Raw genomic sequence first — 14,603 nt, forward strand, 5'->3', positions numbered from 1 at the left:
GCGTCACCTTCTAACTACGAGTGTGTGGCCTGTGAGTGGTATAGAGCGAAATCGATTACATGTACGTTTTCGTGAGAGTCTCAGCTTTCCATAGAGGGGTCACAGTAGTTTCTAGCTCTAACCATTCAGTCTATACAGATGTTTTTGTTAGAAGTGTTAAAGCCCAACACTGCAAACGTATAGTTAGTACCAATGCTCCACGTTTTCTCAAACGTCCACCACACCAGCTCCTCGTTAGTATAGTGGTGAGTATCCCCGCCTGTCACGCGGGAGACCGGGGTTCAATTCCCCGACGGGGAGAAAGGACTGCTTTTTTTTTAGGGTGAACAATGTAGCTGAGCCCACTATGCGAAAAATATGCTTGGAGATAAAGCTTTATGATACGATTTTCCAGCATTATCTCAGTATTCCAAGGCATTGGTTGTTCAGTGGTAGAATTCTCGCCTGCCACGCGGGAGGCCCGGGTTCGATTCCCGGCCAATGCAGGATGTTTTGAACATGTAATTTCGAGAAGTATGCAAACCCCTGAGGGAGAAATCTGTGCTCGATTGCCAGGCCAACAGAAATCTCAACTGACTCTTGAAAAATCTGACTTTGCTTTCATTTTCAGTTTGGACATTTACTCATTCTCAGAAGACTTTGGTGAATCCATTGTAGATGTCCAGTGTGTGAGGTGATTTACTTTGTGCAAGGCTTAAGTTGTTAAATGGGAAACGAGTAACCAACTAGTCATCGACAACTGTCTTGAGTTTGGCATTTGTGACAATGTCCTGGGACATCCCACAAACGCGTCACCTTCTAACTACGAGTGTGTGGCCTGTGAGTGGTATAGAGCGAAATCGATTACATGTACGTTTTCGTGAGAGTCTCAGCTTTCCATAGAGGGGTCACAGTAGTTTCTAGCTCTAACCATTCAGTCTATACAGATGTTTTTGTTAGAAGTGTTAAAGCCCAACACTGCAAACGTATAGTTAGTACCAATGCTCCACGTTTTTTCAAACGTCCACCACACCAGCTCCTCGTTAGTATAGTGGTGAGTATCCCCGCCTGTCACGCGGGAGACCGGGGTTCAATTCCCCGACGGGGAGAAAGGACTGCTTTTTTTTTTAGGGTGAACAATGTAGCTGAGCCCACTATGTGAAAAATATGCCTGGAGATAAAGCTTTATGATACGATTTCCAGCATTATCTCAGTATTCCAAGGCATTGGTTGTTCAGTGGTAGAATTCTCGCCTGCCACGCGGGAGGCCCGGGTTCGATTCCCGGCCAATGCAGGATGTTTTGAACATGTAATTTCGAGAAGTATGCAAACCCCTGAGGGAGAAATCTGTGCTCGATTGCCAGGCCAACAGAAATCTCAACTGACTCTTGAAAAATCTGACTTTGCTTTCATTTTCAGTTTGGACATTTACTCATTCTCAGAAGACTTTGGTGAATCCATTGTAGATGTCCAGTGTGTGAGGTGATTTACTTTGTGCAAGGCTTAAGTTGTTAAATGGGAAACGAGTAACCAACTAGTCATCGACAACTGTCTTGAGTTTGGCATTTGTGACAATGTCCTGGGACATCCCACAAACGCGTCACCTTCTAACTACGAGTGTGTGGCCTGTGAGTGGTATAGAGCGAAATCGATTACATGTACGTTTTCGTGAGAGTCTCAGCTTTCCATAGAGGGGTCACAGTAGTTTCTAGCTCTAACCATTCAGTCTATACAGATGTTTTTGTTAGAAGTGTTAAAGCCCAACACTGCAAACGTATAGTTAGTACCAATGCTCCACGTTTTCTCAAACGTCCACCACACCAGCTCCTCGTTAGTATAGTGGTGAGTATCCCCGCCTGTCACGCGGGAGACCGGGGTTCAATTCCCCGACGGGGAGAAAGGACTGCTTTTTTTTTAGGGTGAACAATGTAGCTGAGCCCACTATGCGAAAAATATGCTTGGAGATAAAGCTTTATGATACGATTTTCCAGCATTATCTCAGTATTCCAAGGCATTGGTTGTTCAGTGGTAGAATTCTCGCCTGCCACGCGGGAGGCCCGGGTTCGATTCCCGGCCAATGCAGGATGTTTTGAACATGTAATTTCGAGAAGTATGCAAACCCCTGAGGGAGAAATCTGTGCTCGATTGCCAGGCCAACAGAAATCTCAACTGACTCTTGAAAAATCTGACTTTGCTTTCATTTTCAGTTTGGACATTTACTCATTCTCAGAAGACTTTGGTGAATCCATTGTAGATGTCCAGTGTGTGAGGTGATTTACTTTGTGCAAGGCTTAAGTTGTTAAATGGGAAACGAGTAACCAACTGATACGATTTCCAGCATTATCTCAGTATTCCAAGGCATTGGTTGTTCAGTGGTAGAATTCTCGCCTGCCACGCGGGAGGCCCGGGTTCGATTCCCGGCCAATGCAGGATGTTTTGAACATGTAATTTCGAGAAGTATGCAAACCCCTGAGGGAGAAATCTGTGCTCGATTGCCAGGCCAACAGAAATCTCAACTGACTCTTGAAAAATCTGACTTTGCTTTCATTTTCAGTTTGGACATTTACTCATTCTCAGAAGACTTTGGTGAATCCATTGTAGATGTCCAGTGTGTGAGGTGATTTACTTTGTGCAAGGCTTAAGTTGTTAAATGGGAAACGAGTAACCAACTAGTCATCGACAACTGTCTTGAGTTTGGCATTTGTGACAATGTCCTGGGACATCCCACAAACGCGTCACCTTCTAACTACGAGTGTGTGGCCTGTGAGTGGTATAGAGCGAAATCGATTACATGTACGTTTTCGTGAGAGTCTCAGCTTTCCATAGAGGGGTCACAGTAGTTTCTAGCTCTAACCATTCAGTCTATACAGATGTTTTTGTTAGAAGTGTTAAAGCCCAACACTGCAAACGTATAGTTAGTACCAATGCTCCACGTTTTCTCAAACGTCCACCACACCAGCTCCTCGTTAGTATAGTGGTGAGTATCCCCGCCTGTCACGCGGGAGACCGGGGTTCAATTCCCCGACGGGGAGAAAGGACTGCTTTTTTTTTTAGGGTGAACAATGTAGCTGAGCCCACTATGCGAAAAATATGCTTGGAGATAAAGCTTTATGATACGATTTTCCAGCATTATCTCAGTATTCCAAGGCATTGGTTGTTCAGTGGTAGAATTCTCGCCTGCCACGCGGGAGGCCCGGGTTCGATTCCCGGCCAATGCAGGATGTTTTGAACATGTAATTTCGAGAAGTATGCAAACCCCTGAGGGAGAAATCTGTGCTCGATTGCCAGGCCAACAGAAATCTCAACTGACTCTTGAAAAATCTGACTTTGCTTTCATTTTCAGTTTGGACATTTACTCATTCTCAGAAGACTTTGGTGAATCCATTGTAGATGTCCAGTGTGTGAGGTGATTTACTTTGTGCAAGGCTTAAGTTGTTAAATGGGAAACGAGTAACCAACTAGTCATCGACAACTGTCTTGAGTTTGGCATTTGTGACAATGTCCTGGGACATCCCACAAACGCGTCACCTTCTAACTACGAGTGTGTGGCCTGTGAGTGGTATAGAGCGAAATCGATTACATGTACGTTTTCGTGAGAGTCTCAGCTTTCCATAGAGGGGTCACAGTAGTTTCTAGCTCTAACCATTCAGTCTATACAGATGTTTTTGTTAGAAGTGTTAAAGCCCAACACTGCAAACGTATAGTTAGTACCAATGCTCCACGTTTTCTCAAACGTCCACCACACCAGCTCCTCGTTAGTATAGTGGTGAGTATCCCCGCCTGTCACGCGGGAGACCGGGGTTCAATTCCCCGACGGGGAGAAAGGACTGCTTTTTTTTTAGGGTGAACAATGTAGCTGAGCCCACTATGCGAAAAATATGCTTGGAGATAAAGCTTTATGATACGATTTTCCAGCATTATCTCAGTATTCCAAGGCATTGGTTGTTCAGTGGTAGAATTCTCGCCTGCCACGCGGGAGGCCCGGGTTCGATTCCCGGCCAATGCAGGATGTTTTGAACATGTAATTTCGAGAAGTATGCAAACCCCTGAGGGAGAAATCTGTGCTCGATTGCCAGGCCAACAGAAATCTCAACTGACTCTTGAAAAATCTGACTTTGCTTTCATTTTCAGTTTGGACATTTACTCATTCTCAGAAGACTTTGGTGAATCCATTGTAGATGTCCAGTGTGTGAGGTGATTTACTTTGTGCAAGGCTTAAGTTGTTAAATGGGAAACGAGTAACCAACTAGTCATCGACAACTGTCTTGAGTTTGGCATTTGTGACAATGTCCTGGGACATCCCACAAACGCGTCACCTTCTAACTACGAGTGTGTGGCCTGTGAGTGGTATAGAGCGAAATCGATTACATGTACGTTTTCGTGAGAGTCTCAGCTTTCCATAGAGGGGTCACAGTAGTTTCTAGCTCTAACCATTCAGTCTATACAGATGTTTTTGTTAGAAGTGTTAAAGCCCAACACTGCAAACGTATAGTTAGTACCAATGCTCCACGTTTTTTCAAACGTCCACCACACCAGCTCCTCGTTAGTATAGTGGTGAGTATCCCCGCCTGTCACGCGGGAGACCGGGGTTCAATTCCCCGACGGGGAGAAAGGACTGCTTTTTTTTTTAGGGTGAACAATGTAGCTGAGCCCACTATGTGAAAAATATGCCTGGAGATAAAGCTTTATGATACGATTTCCAGCATTATCTCAGTATTCCAAGGCATTGGTTGTTCAGTGGTAGAATTCTCGCCTGCCACGCGGGAGGCCCGGGTTCGATTCCCGGCCAATGCAGGATGTTTTGAACATGTAATTTCGAGAAGTATGCAAACCCCTGAGGGAGAAATCTGTGCTCGATTGCCAGGCCAACAGAAATCTCAACTGACTCTTGAAAAATCTGACTTTGCTTTCATTTTCAGTTTGGACATTTACTCATTCTCAGAAGACTTTGGTGAATCCATTGTAGATGTCCAGTGTGTGAGGTGATTTACTTTGTGCAAGGCTTAAGTTGTTAAATGGGAAACGAGTAACCAACTAGTCATCGACAACTGTCTTGAGTTTGGCATTTGTGACAATGTCCTGGGACATCCCACAAACGCGTCACCTTCTAACTACGAGTGTGTGGCCTGTGAGTGGTATAGAGCGAAATCGATTACATGTACGTTTTCGTGAGAGTCTCAGCTTTCCATAGAGGGGTCACAGTAGTTTCTAGCTCTAACCATTCAGTCTATACAGATGTTTTTGTTAGAAGTGTTAAAGCCCAACACTGCAAACGTATAGTTAGTACCAATGCTCCACGTTTTCTCAAACGTCCACCACACCAGCTCCTCGTTAGTATAGTGGTGAGTATCCCCGCCTGTCACGCGGGAGACCGGGGTTCAATTCCCCGACGGGGAGAAAGGACTGCTTTTTTTTTAGGGTGAACAATGTAGCTGAGCCCACTATGCGAAAAATATGCTTGGAGATAAAGCTTTATGATACGATTTTCCAGCATTATCTCAGTATTCCAAGGCATTGGTTGTTCAGTGGTAGAATTCTCGCCTGCCACGCGGGAGGCCCGGGTTCGATTCCCGGCCAATGCAGGATGTTTTGAACATGTAATTTCGAGAAGTATGCAAACCCCTGAGGGAGAAATCTGTGCTCGATTGCCAGGCCAACAGAAATCTCAACTGACTCTTGAAAAATCTGACTTTGCTTTCATTTTCAGTTTGGACATTTACTCATTCTCAGAAGACTTTGGTGAATCCATTGTAGATGTCCAGTGTGTGAGGTGATTTACTTTGTGCAAGGCTTAAGTTGTTAAATGGGAAACGAGTAACCAACTAGTCATCGACAACTGTCTTGAGTTTGGCATTTGTGACAATGTCCTGGGACATCCCACAAACGCGTCACCTTCTAACTACGAGTGTGTGGCCTGTGAGTGGTATAGAGCGAAATCGATTACATGTACGTTTTCGTGAGAGTCTCAGCTTTCCATAGAGGGGTCACAGTAGTTTCTAGCTCTAACCATTCAGTCTATACAGATGTTTTTGTTAGAAGTGTTAAAGCCCAACACTGCAAACGTATAGTTAGTACCAATGCTCCACGTTTTCTCAAACGTCCACCACACCAGCTCCTCGTTAGTATAGTGGTGAGTATCCCCGCCTGTCACGCGGGAGACCGGGGTTCAATTCCCCGACGGGGAGAAAGGACTGCTTTTTTTTTTAGGGTGAACAATGTAGCTGAGCCCACTATGCGAAAAATATGCTTGGAGATAAAGCTTTATGATACGATTTTCCAGCATTATCTCAGTATTCCAAGGCATTGGTTGTTCAGTGGTAGAATTCTCGCCTGCCACGCGGGAGGCCCGGGTTCGATTCCCGGCCAATGCAGGATGTTTTGAACATGTAATTTCGAGAAGTATGCAAACCCCTGAGGGAGAAATCTGTGCTCGATTGCCAGGCCAACAGAAATCTCAACTGACTCTTGAAAAATCTGACTTTGCTTTCATTTTCAGTTTGGACATTTACTCATTCTCAGAAGACTTTGGTGAATCCATTGTAGATGTCCAGTGTGTGAGGTGATTTACTTTGTGCAAGGCTTAAGTTGTTAAATGGGAAACGAGTAACCAACTAGTCATCGACAACTGTCTTGAGTTTGGCATTTGTGACAATGTCCTGGGACATCCCACAAACGCGTCACCTTCTAACTACGAGTGTGTGGCCTGTGAGTGGTATAGAGCGAAATCGATTACATGTACGTTTTCGTGAGAGTCTCAGCTTTCCATAGAGGGGTCACAGTAGTTTCTAGCTCTAACCATTCAGTCTATACAGATGTTTTTGTTAGAAGTGTTAAAGCCCAACACTGCAAACGTATAGTTAGTACCAATGCTCCACGTTTTTTCAAACGTCCACCACACCAGCTCCTCGTTAGTATAGTGGTGAGTATCCCCGCCTGTCACGCGGGAGACCGGGGTTCAATTCCCCGACGGGGAGAAAGGACTGCTTTTTTTTTTAGGGTGAACAATGTAGCTGAGCCCACTATGTGAAAAATATGCCTGGAGATAAAGCTTTATGATACGATTTCCAGCATTATCTCAGTATTCCAAGGCATTGGTTGTTCAGTGGTAGAATTCTCGCCTGCCACGCGGGAGGCCCGGGTTCGATTCCCGGCCAATGCAGGATGTTTTGAACATGTAATTTCGAGAAGTATGCAAACCCCTGAGGGAGAAATCTGTGCTCGATTGCCAGGCCAACAGAAATCTCAACTGACTCTTGAAAAATCTGACTTTGCTTTCATTTTCAGTTTGGACATTTACTCATTCTCAGAAGACTTTGGTGAATCCATTGTAGATGTCCAGTGTGTGAGGTGATTTACTTTGTGCAAGGCTTAAGTTGTTAAATGGGAAACGAGTAACCAACTAGTCATCGACAACTGTCTTGAGTTTGGCATTTGTGACAATGTCCTGGGACATCCCACAAACGCGTCACCTTCTAACTACGAGTGTGTGGCCTGTGAGTGGTATAGAGCGAAATCGATTACATGTACGTTTTCGTGAGAGTCTCAGCTTTCCATAGAGGGGTCACAGTAGTTTCTAGCTCTAACCATTCAGTCTATACAGATGTTTTTGTTAGAAGTGTTAAAGCCCAACACTGCAAACGTATAGTTAGTACCAATGCTCCACGTTTTTCTCAAACGTCCACCACACCAGCTCCTCGTTAGTATAGTGGTGAGTATCCCCGCCTGTCACGCGGGAGACCGGGGTTCAATTCCCCGACGGGGAGAAAGGACTGCTTTTTTTTTAGGGTGAACAATGTAGCTGAGCCCACTATGCGAAAAATATGCTTGGAGATAAAGCTTTATGATACGATTTTCCAGCATTATCTCAGTATTCCAAGGCATTGGTTGTTCAGTGGTAGAATTCTCGGCTGCCACGCGGGAGGCCCGGGTTCGATTCCCGGCCAATGCAGGATGTTTTGAACATGTAATTTCGAGAAGTATGCAAACCCCTGAGGGAGAAATCTGTGCTCGATTGCCAGGCCAACAGAAATCTGAACTGACTCTTGAAAAATCTGACTTTGCTTTCATTTTCAGTTTGGACATTTACTCATTCTCAGAAGACTTTGGTGAATCCATTGTAGATGTCCAGTGTGTGAGGTGATTTACTTTGTGCAAGGCTTAAGTTGTTAAATGGGAAACGAGTAACCCAACTGATACGATTTCCAGCATTATCTCAGTATTCCAAGGCATTGGTTGTTCAGTGGTAGAATTTCTCGCCTGCCACGCGGGAGGCCCGGGTTCGATTCCCGGCCAATGCAGGATGTTTTGAACATGTAATTTCGAGAAGTATGCAAACCCCTGAGGGAGAAATCTGTGCTCGATTGCCAGGCCAACAGAAATCTCAACTGACTCTTGAAAAATCTGACTTTGCTTTCATTTTCAGTTTGGACATTTACTCATTCTCAGAAGACTTTGGTGAATCCATTGTAGATGTCCAGTGTGTGAGGTGATTTACTTTGTGCAAGGCTTAAGTTGTTAAATGGGAAACGAGTAACCAACTAGTCATCGACAACTGTCTTGAGTTTGGCATTTGTGACAATGTCCTGGGACATCCCACAAACGCGTCACCTTCTAACTACGAGTGTGTGGCCTGTGAGTGGTATAGAGCGAAATCGATTACATGTACGTTTTCGTGAGAGTCTCAGCTTTCCATAGAGGGGTCACAGTAGTTTCTAGCTCTAACCATTCAGTCTATACAGATGTTTTTGTTAGAAGTGTTAAAGCCCAACACTGCAAACGTATAGTTAGTACCAATGCTCCACGTTTTCTCAAACGTCCACCACACCAGCTCCTCGTTAGTATAGTGGTGAGTATCCCCGCCTGTCACGCGGGAGACCGGGGTTCAATTCCCCGACGGGGAGAAAGGACTGCTTTTTTTTTAGGGTGAACAATGTAGCTGAGCCCACTATGCGAAAAATATGCTTGGAGATAAAGCTTTATGATACGATTTCCAGCATTATCTCAGTATTCCAAGGCATTGGTTGTTCAGTGGTAGAATTCTCGCCTGCCACGCGGGAGGCCCGGGTTCGATTCCCGGCCAATGCAGGATGTTTTGAACATGTAATTTCGAGAAGTATGCAAACCCCTGAGGGAGAAATCTGTGCTCGATTGCCAGGCCAACAGAAATCTCAACTGACTCTTGAAAAATCTGACTTTGCTTTCATTTTCAGTTTGGACATTTACTCATTCTCAGAAGACTTTGGTGAATCCATTGTAGATGTCCAGTGTGTGAGGTGATTTACTTTGTGCAAGGCTTAAGTTGTTAAATGGGAAACGAGTAACCAACTAGTCATCGACAACTGTCTTGAGTTTGGCATTTGTGACAATGTCCTGGGACATCCCACAAACGCGTCACCTTCTAACTACGAGTGTGTGGCCTGTGAGTGGTATAGAGCGAAATCGATTACATGTACGTTTTCGTGAGAGTCTCAGCTTTCCATAGAGGGGTCACAGTAGTTTCTAGCTCTAACCATTCAGTCTATACAGATGTTTTTGTTAGAAGTGTTAAAGCCCAACACTGCAAACGTATAGTTAGTACCAATGCTCCACGTTTTTTCAAACGTCCACCACACCAGCTCCTCGTTAGTATAGTGGTGAGTATCCCCACCTGTCACGCGGGAGACCGGGGTTCAATTCCCCGACGGGGAGAAAGGACTGCTTTTTTTTTTAGGGTGAACAATGTAGCTGAGCCCACTATGCGAAAAATATGCTTGGAGATAAAGCTTTATGATACGATTTCCAGCATTATCTCAGTATTCCAAGGCATTGGTTGTTCAGTGGTAGAATTCTCGCCTGCCACGCGGGAGGCCAGGGTTCGATTCCCGGCCAATGCAGGATGTTTTGAACATGTAATTTCGAGAAGTATGCAAACCCCTGAGGGAGAAATCTGTGCTCGATTGCCAGGCCAACAGAAATCTCAACTGACTCTTGAAAAATCTGACTTTGCTTTCATTTTCAGTTTGGACATTTACTCATTCTCAGAAGACTTTGGTGAATCCATTGTAGATGTCCAGTGTGTGAGGTGATTTACTTTGTGCAAGGCTTAAGTTGTTAAATGGGAAACGAGTAACCAACTAGTCATCGACAACTGTCTTGAGTTTGGCATTTGTGACAATGTCCTGGGACATCCCACAAACACGTCACCTTCTAACTACGAGTGTGTGGCCTGTGAGTGGTATAGAGCGAAATCGATTCCATGTACGTTTTCGTGAGAGTCTCAGCTTTCCATAGAGGGGTCACAGTAGTTTCTAGCTCTAACCATTCAGTCTATACAGATGTTTTTGTTAGAAGTGTTAAAGCCCAACACTGCAAACGTATAGTTAGTACCAATGCTCCACGTTTTTTCAAACGTCCACCACACCAGCTCCTCGTTAGTATAGTGGTGAGTATCCCCGCCTGTCACGCGGGAGACCGGGGTTCAATTCCCCGACGGGGAGAAAGTACTGCTTTTTTTTTAGGGTGAACAATGTAGCTGAGCCCACTATGCGAAAAATATGCTTGGAGATAAAGCTTTATGATACGATTTTCCAGCATTATCTCAGTATTCCAAGGCATTGGTTGTTCAGTGGTAGAATTCTCGCCTGCCACGCGGGAGGCCCGGGTTCGATTCCCGGCCAATGCAGGATGTTTTGAACATGTAATTTCGAGAAGTATGCAAACCCCTGAGGGAGAAATCTGTGCTCGATTGCCAGGCCAACAGAAATCTCAACTGACTCTTGAAAAATCTGACTTTGCTTTCATTTTCAGTTTGGACATTTACTCATTCTCAGAAGACTTTGGTGAATCCATTGTAGATGTCCAGTGTGTGAGGTGATTTACTTTGTGCAAGGCTTAAGTTGTTAAATGGGAAACGAGTAACCAACTAGTCATCGACAACTGTCTTGAGTTGGCATTTGTGGCATTTGTGACAATGTCCTGGGACATCCCACAAACACGTCACCTTCTAACTACGAGTGTGTGGCCTGTGAGTGGTATAGAGCGAAATCGATTACATGTACGTTTTCGTGAGAGTCTCAGCTTTCCATAGAGGGGTCACAGTAGTTTCTAGCTCTAACCATTCAGTCTATACAGATGTTTTTGTTAGAAGTGTTAAAGCCCAACACTGCAAACGTATAGTTAGTACCAATGCTCCACGTTTTTTCAAACGACCACCACACCAGCTCCTCGTTAGTATAGTGGTGAGTATCCCCGCCTGTCACGCGGGAGACCGGGGTTCAATTCCCCGACGGGGAGAAAGGACTGCTTTTTTTTTTAGGGTGAACAATGTAGCTGAGCCCACTATGCGAAAAATATGCTTGGAGATAAAGCTTTATGATACGATTTTCCAGCATTATCTCAGTATTCCAAGGCATTGGTTGTTCAGTGGTAGAATTCTCGCCTGCCACGCGGGAGGCCCGGGTTCGATTCCCGGCCAATGCAGGATGTTTTGAACATGTAATTTCGAGAAGTATGCAAACCCCTGAGGGAGAAATCTGTGCTCGATTGCCAGGCCAACAGAAATCTCAACTGACTCTTGAAAAATCTGACTTTGCTTTCATTTTCAGTTTGGACATTTACTCATTCTCAGAAGACTTTGGTGAATCCATTGTAGATGTCCAGTGTGTGAGGTGATTTACTTTGTGCAAGGCTTAAGTTGTTAAATGGGAAACGAGTAACCAACTAGTCATCGACAACTGTCTTGAGTTTGGCATTTGTGACAATGTCCTGGGACATCCCACAAACGCGTCACCTTCTAACTACGAGTGTGTGGCCTGTGAGTGGTATAGAGCGAAATCGATTACATGTACGTTTTCGTGAGAGTCTCAGCTTTCCATAGAGGGGTCACAGTAGTTTCTAGCTCTAACCATTCAGTCTATACAGATGTTTTTGTTAGAAGTGTTAAAGCCCAACACTGCAAACGTATAGTTAGTACCAATGCTCCACGTTTTTTCAAACGTCCACCACACCAGCTCCTCGTTAGTATAGTGGTGAGTATCCCCACCTGTCACGCGGGAGACCGGGGTTCAATTCCCCGACGGGGAGAAAGGACTGCTTTTTTTTTTAGGGTGAACAATGTAGCTGAGCCCACTATGCGAAAAATATGCTTGGAGATAAAGCTTTATGATACGATTTCCAGCATTATCTCAGTATTCCAAGGCATTGGTTGTTCAGTGGTAGAATTCTCGCCTGCCACGCGGGAGGCCAGGGTTCGATTCCCGGCCAATGCAGGATGTTTTGAACATGTAATTTCGAGAAGTATGCAAACCCCTGAGGGAGAAATCTGTGCTCGATTGCCAGGCCAACAGAAATCTCAACTGACTCTTGAAAAATCTGACTTTGCTTTCATTTTCAGTTTGGACATTTACTCATTCTCAGAAGACTTTGGTGAATCCATTGTAGATGTCCAGTGTGTGAGGTGATTTACTTTGTGCAAGGCTTAAGTTGTTAAATGGGAAACGAGTAACCAACTAGTCATCGACAACTGTCTTGAGTTTGGCATTTGTGACAATGTCCTGGGACATCCCACAAACACGTCACCTTCTAACTACGAGTGTGTGGCCTGTGAGTGGTATAGAGCGAAATCGATTCCATGTACGTTTTCGTGAGAGTCTCAGCTTTCCATAGAGGGGTCACAGTAGTTTTCTAGCTCTAACCATTCAGTCTATACAGATGTTTTTGTTAGAAGTGTTAAAGCCCAACACTGCAAAACGTATAGTTAGTACCAATGCTCCACGTTTTTTCAAACGTCCACCACACCAGCTCCTCGTTAGTATAGTGGTGAGTATCCCCGCCTGTCACGCGGGAGACCGGGGTTCAATTCCCCGACGGGGAGAAAGTACTGCTTTTTTTTTAGGGTGAACAATGTAGCTGAGCCCACTATGCGAAAAATATGCTTGGAGATAAAGCTTTATGATACGATTTTCCAGCATTATCTCAGTATTCCAAGGCATTGGTTGTTCAGTGGTAGAATTCTCGCCTGCCACGCGGGAGGCCCGGGTTCGATTCCCGGCCAATGCAGGATGTTTTGAACATGTAATTTCGAGAAGTATGCAAACCCCTGAGGGAGAAATCTGTGCTCGATTGCCAGGCCAACAGAAATCTCAACTGACTCTTGAAAAAATCTGACTTTGCTTTCATTTTCAGTTTGGACATTTACTCATTCTCAGAAGACTTTGGTGAATCCATTGTAGATGTCCAGTGTGTGAGGTGATTTACTTTGTGCAAGGCTTAAGTTGTTAAATGGGAAACGAGTAACCAACTAGTCATCGACAACTGTCTTGAGTTTGCATTTGTGGCATTTGTGACAATGTCCTGGGACATCCCACAAACACGTCACCTTCTAACTACGAGTGTGTGGCCTGTGAGTGGTATAGAGCGAAATCGATTACATGTACGTTTTCGTGAGAGTCTCAGCTTTCCATAGAGGGGTCACAGTAGTTTCTAGCTCTAACCATTCAGTCTATACAGATGTTTTTGTTAGAAGTGTTAAAGCCCAACACTGCAAACGTATAGTTAGTACCAATGCTCCACGTTTTTTCAAACGTACCACCACACCAGCTCCTCGTTAGTATAGTGGTGAGTATCCCCGACTGTCACGCGGGAGACCGGGGTTCAATTCCCCGACGGGGAGAAAGGACTGCTTTTTTTTTAGGGTGAACAATGTAGCTGAGCCCACTATGCGAAAAATATGCTTGGAGATAAAGCTTTATGATACGATTTTCCAGCATTATCTCAGTATTCCAAGGCATTGGTTGTTCAGTGGTAGAATTCTCGCCTGCCACGCGGGAGGCCCGGGTTCGATTCCCGGCCAATGCAGGATGTTTTGAACATGTAATTTCGAGAAGTATGCAAACCCCTGAGGGAGAAATCTGTGCTCGATTGCCAGGCCAACAGAAATCTCAACTGACTCTTGAAAAATCTGACTTTGCTTTCATTTTCAGTTTGGACATTTACTCATTCTCAGAAGACTTTGGTGAATCCATTGTAGATGTCCAGTGTGTGAGGTGATTTACTTTGTGCAAGGCTTAAGTTGTTAAATGGAAACGAGTAACCAACTAGTCATCGACAACTGTCTTGAGTTTGGCATTTGTGACAATGTCCTGGGACATCCCACAAACGCGTCACCTTCTAACTACGAGTGTGTGGCCTGTGAGTGGTATAGAGCGAAATCGATTACATGTACGTTTTCGTGAGAGTCTCAGCTTTCCATAGAGGGGTCACAGTAGTTTCTAGCTCTAACCATTCAGTCTATACAGATGTTTTTGTTAGAAGTGTTAAAGCCCAACACTGCAAACGTATAGTTAGTACCAATGCTCCACGTTTTTTCAAACGTCCACCACACCAGCTCCTCGTTAGTATAGTGGTGAGTATCCCCGCCTGTCACGCGGGAGACCGGGGTTCAATTCCCCGACGGGGAGAAAGGACTGCTTTTTTTTTTAGGGTGAACAATGTAGCTGAGCCCACTATGCGAAAAATATGCTTGGAGATAAAGCTTTATGATACGATTTTCCAGCATTATCTCAGTATTCCAAGGCATTGGTTGTTCAGTGGTAGAATTCTCGCCTGCCACGCGGGAGGCCCGGGTTCGATTCCCGGCCAATGCAGGA

The 14,603-nt window shown here is 44.8% G+C and overlaps 31 non-coding genes across 31 annotated transcripts; all 31 read left to right on the forward strand.

Annotated features, from left to right (window-relative positions):
• The first annotated feature begins 228 nt into the window (after nt 1-228).
• trnad-guc lies at nt 229-300 on the forward strand. The gene has a single exon. It is a non-coding gene; the product is annotated as a tRNA-Asp (tRNA).
• Nucleotides 301-414: 114 nt separating this feature from the next.
• Nucleotides 415-485, forward strand: trnag-gcc. The gene has a single exon. It is a non-coding gene; the product is annotated as a tRNA-Gly (tRNA).
• Nucleotides 486-1,016: 531 nt separating this feature from the next.
• Nucleotides 1,017-1,088, forward strand: trnad-guc. Its single transcript has one exon. It is a non-coding gene; the product is annotated as a tRNA-Asp (tRNA).
• Nucleotides 1,089-1,202: 114 nt separating this feature from the next.
• Nucleotides 1,203-1,273, forward strand: trnag-gcc. The gene has a single exon. It is a non-coding gene; the product is annotated as a tRNA-Gly (tRNA).
• Nucleotides 1,274-1,804: 531 nt separating this feature from the next.
• Nucleotides 1,805-1,876, forward strand: trnad-guc. Its single transcript has one exon. It is a non-coding gene; the product is annotated as a tRNA-Asp (tRNA).
• A 114-nt stretch (nt 1,877-1,990) lies between these two features.
• On the forward strand, nt 1,991-2,061 carry trnag-gcc. Its single transcript has one exon. It is a non-coding gene; the product is annotated as a tRNA-Gly (tRNA).
• Nucleotides 2,062-2,337: 276 nt separating this feature from the next.
• On the forward strand, nt 2,338-2,408 carry trnag-gcc. Its single transcript has one exon. It is a non-coding gene; the product is annotated as a tRNA-Gly (tRNA).
• A 531-nt stretch (nt 2,409-2,939) lies between these two features.
• On the forward strand, nt 2,940-3,011 carry trnad-guc. The gene has a single exon. It is a non-coding gene; the product is annotated as a tRNA-Asp (tRNA).
• Nucleotides 3,012-3,126: 115 nt separating this feature from the next.
• Nucleotides 3,127-3,197, forward strand: trnag-gcc. Its single transcript has one exon. It is a non-coding gene; the product is annotated as a tRNA-Gly (tRNA).
• Nucleotides 3,198-3,728: 531 nt separating this feature from the next.
• trnad-guc lies at nt 3,729-3,800 on the forward strand. Its single transcript has one exon. It is a non-coding gene; the product is annotated as a tRNA-Asp (tRNA).
• Nucleotides 3,801-3,914: 114 nt separating this feature from the next.
• Nucleotides 3,915-3,985, forward strand: trnag-gcc. Its single transcript has one exon. It is a non-coding gene; the product is annotated as a tRNA-Gly (tRNA).
• Nucleotides 3,986-4,516: 531 nt separating this feature from the next.
• trnad-guc lies at nt 4,517-4,588 on the forward strand. Its single transcript has one exon. It is a non-coding gene; the product is annotated as a tRNA-Asp (tRNA).
• Nucleotides 4,589-4,702: 114 nt separating this feature from the next.
• On the forward strand, nt 4,703-4,773 carry trnag-gcc. The gene has a single exon. It is a non-coding gene; the product is annotated as a tRNA-Gly (tRNA).
• Nucleotides 4,774-5,304: 531 nt separating this feature from the next.
• trnad-guc lies at nt 5,305-5,376 on the forward strand. The gene has a single exon. It is a non-coding gene; the product is annotated as a tRNA-Asp (tRNA).
• A 114-nt stretch (nt 5,377-5,490) lies between these two features.
• On the forward strand, nt 5,491-5,561 carry trnag-gcc. Its single transcript has one exon. It is a non-coding gene; the product is annotated as a tRNA-Gly (tRNA).
• Nucleotides 5,562-6,092: 531 nt separating this feature from the next.
• On the forward strand, nt 6,093-6,164 carry trnad-guc. The gene has a single exon. It is a non-coding gene; the product is annotated as a tRNA-Asp (tRNA).
• Nucleotides 6,165-6,279: 115 nt separating this feature from the next.
• Nucleotides 6,280-6,350, forward strand: trnag-gcc. The gene has a single exon. It is a non-coding gene; the product is annotated as a tRNA-Gly (tRNA).
• A 531-nt stretch (nt 6,351-6,881) lies between these two features.
• On the forward strand, nt 6,882-6,953 carry trnad-guc. The gene has a single exon. It is a non-coding gene; the product is annotated as a tRNA-Asp (tRNA).
• A 114-nt stretch (nt 6,954-7,067) lies between these two features.
• On the forward strand, nt 7,068-7,138 carry trnag-gcc. The gene has a single exon. It is a non-coding gene; the product is annotated as a tRNA-Gly (tRNA).
• A 532-nt stretch (nt 7,139-7,670) lies between these two features.
• On the forward strand, nt 7,671-7,742 carry trnad-guc. The gene has a single exon. It is a non-coding gene; the product is annotated as a tRNA-Asp (tRNA).
• A 1,065-nt stretch (nt 7,743-8,807) lies between these two features.
• trnad-guc lies at nt 8,808-8,879 on the forward strand. The gene has a single exon. It is a non-coding gene; the product is annotated as a tRNA-Asp (tRNA).
• Nucleotides 8,880-8,992: 113 nt separating this feature from the next.
• Nucleotides 8,993-9,063, forward strand: trnag-gcc. The gene has a single exon. It is a non-coding gene; the product is annotated as a tRNA-Gly (tRNA).
• Nucleotides 9,064-10,382: 1,319 nt separating this feature from the next.
• On the forward strand, nt 10,383-10,454 carry trnad-guc. Its single transcript has one exon. It is a non-coding gene; the product is annotated as a tRNA-Asp (tRNA).
• Nucleotides 10,455-10,568: 114 nt separating this feature from the next.
• On the forward strand, nt 10,569-10,639 carry trnag-gcc. The gene has a single exon. It is a non-coding gene; the product is annotated as a tRNA-Gly (tRNA).
• Nucleotides 10,640-11,178: 539 nt separating this feature from the next.
• trnad-guc lies at nt 11,179-11,250 on the forward strand. The gene has a single exon. It is a non-coding gene; the product is annotated as a tRNA-Asp (tRNA).
• Nucleotides 11,251-11,365: 115 nt separating this feature from the next.
• On the forward strand, nt 11,366-11,436 carry trnag-gcc. The gene has a single exon. It is a non-coding gene; the product is annotated as a tRNA-Gly (tRNA).
• Nucleotides 11,437-12,757: 1,321 nt separating this feature from the next.
• On the forward strand, nt 12,758-12,829 carry trnad-guc. The gene has a single exon. It is a non-coding gene; the product is annotated as a tRNA-Asp (tRNA).
• Nucleotides 12,830-12,943: 114 nt separating this feature from the next.
• On the forward strand, nt 12,944-13,014 carry trnag-gcc. The gene has a single exon. It is a non-coding gene; the product is annotated as a tRNA-Gly (tRNA).
• Nucleotides 13,015-13,741: 727 nt separating this feature from the next.
• Nucleotides 13,742-13,812, forward strand: trnag-gcc. Its single transcript has one exon. It is a non-coding gene; the product is annotated as a tRNA-Gly (tRNA).
• Nucleotides 13,813-14,342: 530 nt separating this feature from the next.
• trnad-guc lies at nt 14,343-14,414 on the forward strand. Its single transcript has one exon. It is a non-coding gene; the product is annotated as a tRNA-Asp (tRNA).
• A 115-nt stretch (nt 14,415-14,529) lies between these two features.
• trnag-gcc lies at nt 14,530-14,600 on the forward strand. The gene has a single exon. It is a non-coding gene; the product is annotated as a tRNA-Gly (tRNA).
• Nucleotides 14,601-14,603: the final 3 nt, after the last annotated feature.

This window comes from Oncorhynchus mykiss, unplaced genomic scaffold (genome assembly GCF_013265735.2).
Source record: "Oncorhynchus mykiss isolate Arlee unplaced genomic scaffold, USDA_OmykA_1.1 un_scaffold_291, whole genome shotgun sequence".
In the NCBI taxonomy this organism is placed as follows: domain Eukaryota; kingdom Metazoa; phylum Chordata; class Actinopteri; order Salmoniformes; family Salmonidae; genus Oncorhynchus; species Oncorhynchus mykiss.